Raw genomic sequence first — 11,826 nt, 5'->3', positions numbered from 1 at the left:
TTGAGAGAGATAGAGGAGCCTCGATACGGCTGAGTGGTACATCAGATAGGTGAGAGAGGGAAAGAGATATTCCATCCGTTCGATGATGAAGTGCATATAAATTTTTTAGAAGTCAAACTTTGAAAACTTTGACCAGGTTTACACAAAATATTATTTATATCTAAAGATACATCATATAAAACTACATCTTATGATGAATCTAATCTTACATTCTTAAGAAGTTGCTCCCCACTACAAGCAATTCTCTCAGCATGCATGCTGCCACGTCAGCAGTTTGCCACATAAGCTTTGATGGACGGTGGTACGCAGCCACCCCATCCCAGGGTCGTTTGCTCTTCCTACTTCTATAACCGGCGAGGTAGTCAAAGAGGCCAAATGCATCTAAACACGGTTGTTTGATCTACACATCTCATCTTCCTATTCTCAATAGAGCCGTCGCTGCCAAAATCAAGGTCCGATGTGCGCAAACTAATCACCAGGAGAGCTCGATGTTGTGCACCCGGACCACCACACCTCGCCTGGATGGCGCCGCCGCCAGGCCGCAGTGACTCCCTGGTGCCCGCTTGACCTTCGTCGCACTACTGCACCACGCCTGGACGGCACCGCCGCCCGCCCGCAATGCGTCACCGACAGCCGCAGCTTCTCCTCGAGGCCCCCAGTAGCTTCGCCCAACTGGTCACTTCCAATCATCGGCATCCGGTTCGCCCATCTGCCGCGGCCCTCCGCACCCACCATAGAACGTCCATCGCCACCAAGGATCTAGCCACTTCTCGTCCTGCATCCCCTCAGTTCCTCCTCCCTTTGTGGTGGTGTGGAGCTCGGTGAACTAATCGGCGTGGTCTGCGGCGAGAGAGGAAAAAGAGGGGCTCGGGCTCTACTTGCCTCTACCGTGTTTATTTTATTTTCTCCGTCAGATTGGAACATCTCTAGCGCCAGCGTGAGTTTCTGGGATTTCCTTGCGGTTTACAAGATGAACCCCTCTATCATTGGCGCTAATGTTCCCATTAGCAAGGTAAATGGGGTTCAATATTGCATGATTCTTTCAATAATCCTTTATGTCTTCAAGAAACTTTAGTCCCAATTTATTCGGTAGTTGTGCTACAAAACATTAATTCTTGCATTGTCACCTGCGTGCTGGGATCAGATTTCAGCTACCTGTGCCTAAACTATGACTGGTTGTTGTCTCTTGGTCGATTGATTCTGATGGAAGGTTTTGTTTTAGGAATGGGTTCCAGAAGATAGACAAGATCAAGGACTATCACAGGCATCCAAGCAGCTAGATGGACTCACTGGCAATGAGGGAGTGCAAGCGGTAAGTCTGACTGAACATTGTCATGTGCTCTCATAAAGCACCATTCTTTGCTTCTAAGTGAACACGCAGTTTCACATCTTAGGTGGTGTGATGAACTATTGCAACCTGTCTGTCTGGGTAGTAACATTGAACTGTTATGTAGTGTCTTAAATTTGTCTATATTTTAAAGAGAGTTCCTGCAGCTTAATGAAAGAATTTGATCGTGTACTCAAAGATAAGAAGAAAAAGAAAACACTTCTGAGATCAACAAGCAGCTAAATGACAAGAATCAATTTAAGTTTGGTAGTTTCTTTGTTATATCATCATCAGGTGACCTATCCACAAACACTGATTGGCCTCAAACATACAGTGAGTTGTTTTTTCTGGTTTTCTGCATTGTCTTAGATCTGTTACTAATCATAACCTTTCTATATCTTTTATCTTCTTTCTCCATGTGACTAATGATAGATACCCTTCTGTTTTCTTTTCCCTCAACAAAATTTACTTCGTGTGCAGAACTGCAGATCAATGAGGTTGCTGCAGCTAGCAGTCAAATATATATGATATTATCTTCAGTGAGGTAAATATTAGATACTGTAGCTAAGTTCTGTTATGCAAATTTCCACACCATGTTCTTTTAGCAAATACTTTCATTGACGCTTAAATATTAGAAAAGACATCATCCGCAATGTATACACAGAATGTGGGCTTTGCTAAACAAACATTGGTGGTAAGAAGTTCAGATTATCAGAACTTCTATCGTTCATTTCCTCATAATTATTTTTGGTATTCAACCCCAACATAATAACTAATTCTTCTTGGACGTCGTGTTTTGATCCCCAAAAGGAGTACACAGTCATAGGTTATACAGTTTTCTGTTTTATCTCACTTATTTACCATAAGCATTGAAAGGGATGCAAAGAAGATAGATGGTGTGCCGAAGTAACTCTGACCTGGTTCCATGTTGAGGTTGCACATCAGCTTTTTCCAGAAACTATGTTCTCACAAATAAGACTGACTTTCTGCAACCGTATTATTTTCATCATTGTAAAAGTAATTTAAATTATTCTGTAGTATAAGTTATGGTGCAAAGTGATATATGTTGTTCTAACCTTTAAATTATTCTGTTCTTCAGATTCCATAGATCTTTCATGCATGTGGCTTATTAATCATTTTGACATTCCCATCAGATTACTATGATAGGAATTGAAGCATTTTATAAGCTTTGATTTTCATTCTTTCGAATTGTCATTTGTATAATTTTTTGTTCTATATCCGGTGCACTCCACTTCAACATTCTGGTATGCCAGTTCTTACTTCTTAGGCCTTTGTTTTTCACCTCTCTTCCTAATATTTACTCGCTACTACATTGACTTTTGGTAAGCTAGGTCTGCAGCAAGGATGTACATTTGGATTTGATGTTATTATGCTATAAACTATAATTGTGCTTCAAAATGATTTATATACAGAACCATGTTATTACATTTCTATAATGTTTTATATTCTCCTTTTTCAAGGAAAGAACCCCTCAATGGAGCTATTCTTCGTATGTGCACTTTTTTTTTGGTTTTATGACTGGTTTCAGTGGCACAAGAGCAATACTCAACTTTTATTTTGTCTACCTACCTTTTCTAAGTGAGGTTCAAGTGACCTCAAATTACAAGTCTGCTTAGCTATTTTTACCAATCAACCAGCCTTACATATAGTAATTCTTTTCTTGCAATTTAAATCATTATATTCTTTCTTGAGACATTAAGGATTGTTGTTTTTCCCCAAGAAACTATTCAGTATTCATTGAGTTTGGTTCTATAGCACACATGATTATCTTGATTGAAACATGTATTTTTATTTGGTCAGGTTCATCTCTTCCGTTTGCTAATTTTTCCCATCTCCACCCCGAATTGATTGCCAATAATTCTGCAGCAACGCGCGGGGTATTATCTAGTGATGTATGTTTGCCGTTCTAGATGTAAATATTTTTCTCCACGTACCTGGTCAAACTTTGTGAAGTTTGACTTTTCAATAAATCTATATGCTATAGAGCGAAGAGAGTACCTAAGTTGAAATATATCAAGCGCGTGTGAAGGAGAAAGAGTGAGTGTGCAAAAAGAGTGTGTGAAAGAGAAAGGGACAACAAACAATAAAATAGAAAGAGAGTGTGTGCATGTCATATGCAAACATATCACGCATGCATTCCCAAGATAGAAAAGCGAGGCGAGGAGATACACGTAGATAGCTAATGTGTGGTTGTTTGCAACGGAGCAAAACCCCCCTATAGTACCTGTCCAATAGAGGTCTGGCCAACAATGGATAGAGGTCGAGAGGGACTGATGACCCACAAGTATAGGGATCAATTGTAGCTCCTTGTAAGTAACTACTCACAAATGATAATCATGCTTACTTGCGAGAGGGACTTTTGCTCCAATATTATTCATATATTCCATAAAAATTCTCCGTAAAGTTTCAGCTTGTTTGGAGTTGTGCAGAATAGGTAGCCTGACGTAGCTTTTCCAGGTCTAGATTTCCAGCTGCCGGAATTCTCCCTCTTTGTGTGTACCTTGCATATTATGAGAGAAAAGGCATTAGAATATCTCTAAAAAACATTATCTATTTATATATAAAAAGTACTTGATGGGTTAATTAGAAAAAATAAATTAGGCTAGAAATTACCACAAAAACAGAAGCATCCAACCATTAATTTAATACACAAACAAATGAACAGCCATTAGATTAAATTTAATATGAAAATTACCCACCATTGCCATTCTAATAGAACAATGCGTACTTCCATTGCCTCCAGCTTTTGTTTCCTCTAAAAATAATCTACCTTATCACAGCGAACGACCAAACTAGAAGAAACAGGATAAAAGAAAAACAAGGAAACCCTACTATGAGAAACCCTAGTGTGGCTACACCATGGCCGAAAGCCCCTCATCCTTCTTCCTCTCGGGTGTAAAATCACGCGGGAGGACTGGGAGGCACATGTCGTCCCCTCCCCTCCGAGGTGGCTCACACAGCACGGCTGTAAGGCACATGATATTGTTACAGGAAGTAGGCCAAGCAACATCACAAAGACCTGATATTGTTGACAGAATTTGTACATAAAGCTCAAGGACTTCATGGGAAACATACGAGAAAGGGAATACTTTGCAAAAACACTCACAAAGTGATAACCTACTGACTTGATCACATCTATTATTTTCTTTTCTATGGCAAATGAACTAACAAGGATGATGTGGTCAAGAACATAAGCTGCACGGAAATATTCTAAAGGTTGGAACTAAAAACACATATACAGTTGCTACTAGCCTTTTAGCTAACCATAAGTGGTTGGAAAATTAGTACACTAGAAATTATATTTAATTTAAAAATGACTTTATGCTAATATGGCAGAAGCCGCAGAACGAATATGAACTACTACTGCCAGAAGTTCTGAAAACATGCATCAACATTTGATGGAAATAGCTCAATAATACAAATTGTGGACACTATATTATCTGATATTTGAAGCTTATTATATTGAACAAGCCAATAGTGAAAACATCCACGAATTGTTATAGTTCACATGTAGCATGCAATAGCACAAATTTCATATTCACTTATTAAACTTAACTCTATCTTTGGGAAATAGAACAACTATAGATAATCTCAAATAAGAATATGAATGGGAGCAGGGGGCCTACACTGCCGATGACGGTCCGAAGCATGGAAAAAATTGGACGGGCATAAATAGATTTACATCTTTAACTAACAAGCTGTGCCTTAATTTCATTATATTGGTTCAACCATACACATGCAGAGCAAGTATAAGAAACAGGGGGAGATAAGAGAGACCGGAAAGGGGCGAAGCGGGAACCATTGGTGGAAGAATGAGACGCCGAAGTCAGGCTCCTGTTACCCCTCCATCGCCGTTGACCGGCCTCAGATATTGAGGAGGCGTACAGGGAGCCAAATCAGGCGCCACCCGTGGCCGCACCAGTGAGCCGAACTGCAGAGGCGTGTGCAGGTGAGACGAGCAAGGTAAAGGAATCGAAGACGGGGGAACTGAATCTGCGGCGCCGATTACCAGCGTCACCAGCCACAACTCATCGGGCAAAAGTAGATTTGGAGCAAGCAGATAGAACAAAATGAAAAGGAGATCAGGCAAGAGCCGCGTGTGAGTGTATGGAGGTGTGAGTGCGAGAGAATAATTTTCTGGGTGGGGGGTAGTGCGAGAGATAAATTTGTGGAGGCTATGCTTTTTTTGAGACACGTGTGTGGAGGCTATGTACATGGTCGTGAGCCTGTTGTGCTTGTAGCAGAAAAAAACACAAAACTTTCCTACTAATCAGCTACGATTGCGTACATTCCCCTATAAAAAAAAGGCTACAACAGCGTATAGTAATACTATATCCCTAAAAAAGTAGAGTTCTAGCAGAAAAAAAGGAAAGTTCGCATACGTCTGTTGAGACTAAATTATACGAGTATAATTTTCTATGCTGTAAAATACTATAAAAAACCCAAAAATATGTTAGGAGCCCTCCTAACACAGGTCCTAACATGGGCTTTGCCTATTGGGCCAGCTCATGGGCCTAGCCGCTACTGGTACAAATACCTAGAGGAAAGCAACGAGAGAGGTATCCAGTGGATCACGGCAACGGCGGCGGCTTCTCTCCTCCTACCTTCAGCTTCCTCCTTCGATCCCTTTTTTTTGCGATAACACTTGTATTACTCAAATAGTAAAGTCTTTACAATCATCACGGGCAAAACCCAAGACTTCATCTGGCCCAGAACCTAACCAGGTCATAGTCCGGCCTTCTACTCGAGCAAACCTGGCTAAACTATCACTAGCTTTATTCTGAGCACGTGAGACAGGAGTAATACAAGTTTGTCTTAGATGTAAAAGAAGCCTAATTTCATTCACCAATGAGGCATAAACCGAACGATCAACTTCACCAGACGAGATCAAAGACAGCGCCAACCTCGAATCTGATTCAATGGCAATTGGAAGGTCCGATCTTTGAATGGCCAGGGATAGACCTTCCATAATTCCACACAATTCAGCTTCAACCGCATCTCTACAAGAGTATAATGATCTGCACGCAGAAAAAATGATCGAGCCCCTCCAATCCCGAAGAATCATACCCGCGTCTGTTGTCTCGCTATCCACAAACGACCCATCAGTGCTCAATTTAACCCACCCATGCCCAGGGGGTCTCCACTTCAGTTCAACAATTGCCTGATGAGTTGAAGCTCTTTTCACCAACAGATTATCATAAGACAAGTAGCCCTTCCCTTTAGTGGGATCCATATCTGAGTTGAGTTTAATACCAAGAAGTTCATCAAGATATCTTCCCAGGAAACTCACAGAAACATCCAAGGGTGGGGCCGGCTTGTGGTGGACAACCTCATTGCGGACATACCAGCTTCTCCAGAATATAAGAAGCAGTTTGCATCGATCAACATCAGCCATAGTGTCCATCACATGAAGGAGCCATTCCTTACCTGTTTGAACAATTGATTCAATAGGTGGAAGCCCCCACTGTTCTCCCGTTACCCTGTAGAGGTCTCGTCCACGCTGGCATCTCAAAAAAGGATGATAGTTATCCTCTTCCTCCATACCACAAACAGGGCATGCACTCACCACTTCGAGCCCAATCTTGTGCTTGTTCTTCCACGTGGGAAAGGAGTCAGTCGCCAGCCTCCAAGCGAAGTTTCGAACTGTCGGCGGTACCTCACAGCTCCAAATCAAGTTCCAAAAGCTTCTCCCCCCCCCCCCCGAGCTGGAAGAGCTGGTGGAGGCCAAGTCTGGTGAATGAGCTTCCTGAAACGCGAACTGATATGCTGATTTAACAGAAAAGGTACCATGTTTCCCGGGTCCCCATGCAATCACGTCCTCGTCCAATCTAGGTGAAGCTCGGATCTTCATGATCTCATACACATCCGCAGCCAGAAAATGTCTCTATAGTAAATCAATTTTCCACGAACCATTAGCATTCAGGAGGTCTGAAACAAACCGAATGCGGCATCTCCCCTACAGTGAGACCGGCCTAAAAGAATATGGCCTAGGGATCTAGTTATCACGCCAAATACGGATGCTCCTACCATTACCCACCCTCCAGATCAATCCTCTCTTTAGAAGATCGAGACCATGGCTGGTCGCCTGCCAAGAAGACGATGCATTCCCAGAGAAAACCGTGTCCTCAAGCTTGCCATTGGGGTAATATCGAGCCTTTAACACCTGGGCACAAAGACTTTCAGGTTTTGAGATCAAACGCCAGGCTTGGCGAGCCAGCAAGGCTTGGTTAAATAACCTGAAGTCCCGAAACCCAACTCCTCCTCTATCTTTTGGTTGCATGAGATGGTCCCAACCTCTCCAATGAACTTTGCGTTTGCCCTCATCAGCCCCCCAATAAAAGTTTCTCACCATTTTCGTGAGATCATCGCACACCGAGTAGGGCAGCTTGAAAATCCCCATTATATAGGTTGGAAGAGCTTGGGCAACAGATTTAATCAGCACCTCACGTCCTGGTTGTGCTAACATGCCATCACCCCACTGAATGAGCCGCTTTGTTAAGCTGGTTTGGAGGTTCTGAAACCACCCTTTGGACATGCGTCCCTCTGGAGTCGGGAGACCTAGACATTTCTCTTCAAACACCGTACTCGTGACTTTCAAGATGCCACGTACCTGCTCCTGGACAGCAACAGGACAAGCAGCTCCAAAGAACAATGAACATTTGCTGCAGTTTAAATTTTGGCCCGTGGCCGCACTATACATCTCCAAAGCCTTGATCACATTTTCTGCCTGGGCACTCGAAGCCTCAAAAAAAATAAGGTATCATCTGCAAATAAAAGATGGGATATACCCGAAGCTCTTCTGCATACCTTGACCGGCGTGATCTTGTTCGTTGCCACCTTATTTTTCAGAATAGTAGACAGCCCATCCGCCACAAACAGGAACAAGAATGGTGAAAGAGGGTCACCTTGCCGTAGCCCACGCGACGGTGCAAATGAATCTAAGAGGGTTCCGTTAAATTTGACAGAGTATCTCACCGACGTGACACACGTCATCACCCAATCAATCCATCGATGAGAGAAACCCAGCTTTTGCATCACCTGCCTCAAAAAGACCCAATCCACTCTATCATATGCCTTGGACAGATCTAGCTTATAAGCAGAATAACTCTTTGTAGGATCCTTCTCTTGCTTGATGTAATGGAGACACTCAAATGCAACCAAAGCATTATCAGTGATCATCCTCCCCGGAATGAAAGCACTCTGTTCCGGGGAGATTAAGTTGTCCAAGAGAGGCCGCAACCGATTAACTAAGCACTTGGATATAACCTTGTAAATTACGTTGCACAAACTGATGGGCCTGTACTCAGATAGCTTAGTAGGGTTAGGCGTTTTAGGAATAAGAACAATAGAAGTAGAATTTACCCCCTCTGGCATTATTCCAATGTAAAAGAAATCCTTCACCGCTGCAAGAACCCCTTCCTTAAGTGTACCCCAATTTCGCTGAAAAAACCGGGCCGGCAGGCCATCCAGACCCGGGGCCTTCAATGGCCCTATCTGAAATAATGCATCTGAAATCTCCTTTTCAGAAAAGGGAGCAACCAGTTTAGCATTGTCCTCCTCCGTCACCTTTCCTTCTATAAGTTCCAAAACAGCAGCTGCATCCAGAGAGTGATCTGCTGTGAAGATTTCCTTGAAGTAGTCATTCGCCATCTTGCTCATTACTGAACTGTCGGTATGCACCACTCCAATGCTATCTGTGAGCTCACGAATCTTATTCTTCCTGGCTCTCCAAATGGCCTTACTCTGAAAATACTTTGTGTTCCTATCTCCTTCTTTCAACCAAGTAATTCTCGAACGTTGGAGCCACAACATCTCTTCTTGGTACAATAGTTCGTTCATTTTATCTGTGATGCTTCTGATTTCCGCCCTATCAGCATTCATATGCATCAACTCTTCCAGTTGGCTTCGCGACTTGGCCAACTCCCTCCTAATGTTACCAAATTTTTTGCTCCAAACACTTAGCGATGCCATAGTTTTCGATAGTGCATCACAGAGCTGCGACAGAGTTTGTATTCCTCCCACGTCCGCCCAAGCTTCTTTTATAATTTCCGGCAAGGCAGCATCCCGTTCCCAAAACAACTCGTATCTCCTACTGCTCCTGCCAACAGGCCCTGGGTCAGCCGACCCCTTCAGCAAGACAGCTACATGATCCAAACAGGGAGAGGGTATATGCACAACAGAGGAAAAAGCAAACAGATTCCTCCACGCGTTCGTCGCCACCGCCCTGTCTAAACGAACCTTAACATTATTCCTTCTGCTTCGCTTGTTATCATATGTGAACGGAACACCACTGAAACCCAAATCAACCAGTCCGCACATCTCCAGGGTGTCCCGAAACGCCAACATCTGAGCTTCTGATCTTGGTGTATTAGACATGTGCTCAAAATCCCACATAGCCTCATTGAAGTCACCCACAACTAACCATGGTAGATCGTTGACATTTTTCAAATTCTGTAGTGTTGACCACATCAGCGGTCTGTTTTCCACTCTGGGTTCTCCATACACAAACGTTACCCTCCATTGCACTACATCCTGCTGGACTCGAACTAGGGCATCGATATACCTTTCGTTCTTGTCCAATACCTGCACATCATAAGCTTCATGCCAGAAAAGAGCCAAGCCACCACTCATTCCATTGCTGTCCACCCCTTCAAATCCCTTCAGTCCCAGTCTGCCCCGGATTCTTCTCAACCTCTCTGCCTTTTGCCTCGTCTCACACAAAAAGACCATGTTGGGGGAATGCGACTGACAAAGAGTCGCTATCTCACGAACCGTCCGGGTATTCCCCCCTCCCCGGCAGTTCCAACTTAGGAGATTCATTGGGCTTGGCGGTCCTCCCTCTCGAAGGCCGCCTCGTCTGTCATAAGACTGTCATCACTATCATCAACCTCACCTTGCTTCCTTCGCTTGACAATTGGTACCCTACCCGGTGTCGCGTCGGGGCGAACTACACCCTGAGTATCATCTGCCGCACTAATCCCCTCAAGCATGAGAACTGCGTTTGAGACCTTCCCAACCAGGCTAGCCACCACCTGACCTTTTACATTGATAGAACCATCAGCACTAACTAGCCTCTTCCGAACCCCTCTTCCATCCTCTTCCACCCGAGCTAAACTGTTATGGAACAACTCCATGTTATCTACTCCATGATCCTCCTCTCCTCAACGACCCCCTGCGTCCCCAGGCCTACCTCCTCTATTTCCCCGACCACCATCGCCACTCCTTCCTCCCCCTCGGTTGGCGTCATTAAACGTAGTGCGCCCCCTTCCAGCTCCAGCTCTACCTCCACCTCGACCGCTCCTCACACCTCCACCCACCGGCTCAGTGATCCAGTGTAACCAGTCCCCCCATTCACATGTTGCTGGCTCATGGACACCATCTCCACACTCCTCAACCACATGCCCCATCTTCCCACAAAAGAAGCAAAAGTCAGGTAACTTCTCATAGCTAACAGGGTACTTCTTCCTCTCCTTGAGCGTAATTGGCACAAAACGCACCAGCGGCATATTGACGTTAGCAAAAACTCTCACCCGTAGGTGGCTTGACGGGTTGATTTTTCCTTCATTCACCACTAATGTAAATGGTGGGTCTTCTTCGCCACCTTCTCCGCAAGCTCCCTCTTCCTCGTCAAACCATCTGGAAGCCCTTCTATTCTGGCCCACAGAGGATACATATCAAGCGAATATTCAGCTACATTTGTGAATCCATCATACTCCACCATTACTACGGGGTCCCTTCTGAACTGCCACGGCCCCCCTTCCATCACCCTCTTCCAGTCACCTAGACAATGAAATTGCGCCAGGAACAGATTCGGCCCCTTGATATTGAAGGTTACCCCTTGTGCACAAACCCAGGCATTCCTCATGGCGTTTAGTAAAGCAGCATGGCTAAAGGGCCTCATGGTATGAACCCTAAATAACGCCAGCCAACGAACCTCTTTGATTAACTCCTCAACCTCCCCGGATAGGTCCAAGTCCTCCTCCTCTTCACCGTGAAGGTTCATGCCCTCGAACGCATCTACTAGGGTTGGGTTGGGACCAAGGTGATCCCAATCCTCCCCCCCATCGTCCTCCCGATCGGCCTCTGTCGCGGATCCCCTCTCCGTCGTACTCCCTCCAACTCCACCGTTTGCTATCTGCCCTCCAGCCGACAACTCTCCCTCCCGCAGCTTTTCGCCCAGATCCATCTCCTTCTGAACTTCCTTCGAACCTCCCGACGCCATCTTAGCAGCAGAAGCCGCCATGCAGCAACAACCCCGGTCGACGCAGGCGTAGGGCACCCCACACACGCGAGGATCCGGTAGACTAAACGTTAGATTGAACGTGGACTCCGGTGGCGGTGCCGTCGGAGGAAGGTGGAGACCCTAGCGAAACCCTAGGGGAAAGTCAAAAAGACAAATTGTTTTCAAATCCGTGTTCCTCCTCCTTCGATCCCGACCCTGCTGTAATTTGTATCCATGGTGAACTAGCTACATTCAC

General features: G+C 44.7%; 2 long non-coding RNA genes across 2 annotated transcripts; one reads left to right on the top strand and one right to left on the bottom strand.

Annotated features, from left to right (window-relative positions):
• The first annotated feature begins 406 nt into the window (after positions 1–406).
• LOC123078239 (uncharacterized) lies at positions 407–3,150 on the top strand. Its single transcript, XR_006437202.1, has 3 exons — positions 407–1,012; positions 1,223–1,312; positions 1,808–3,150. It is a non-coding gene; the product is annotated as an uncharacterized lncRNA (long non-coding RNA).
• A 391-nt stretch (positions 3,151–3,541) lies between these two features.
• Positions 3,542–5,544, bottom strand: LOC123078238 (uncharacterized). Its single transcript, XR_006437201.1, has 2 exons — positions 5,358–5,544; positions 3,542–5,279 (listed from the first exon to the last, which is right to left on the bottom strand). It is a non-coding gene; the product is annotated as an uncharacterized lncRNA (long non-coding RNA).
• Between the last annotated feature and the right edge of the window lie 6,282 nt (positions 5,545–11,826).

This window comes from Triticum aestivum, chromosome 3D, assembly GCF_018294505.1.
Source record: "Triticum aestivum cultivar Chinese Spring chromosome 3D, IWGSC CS RefSeq v2.1, whole genome shotgun sequence".
NCBI classification, from domain to species: Eukaryota; Viridiplantae; Streptophyta; class Magnoliopsida; order Poales; family Poaceae; genus Triticum; species Triticum aestivum.
This window is presented reverse-complemented; position numbering and strand designations above follow the sequence as displayed.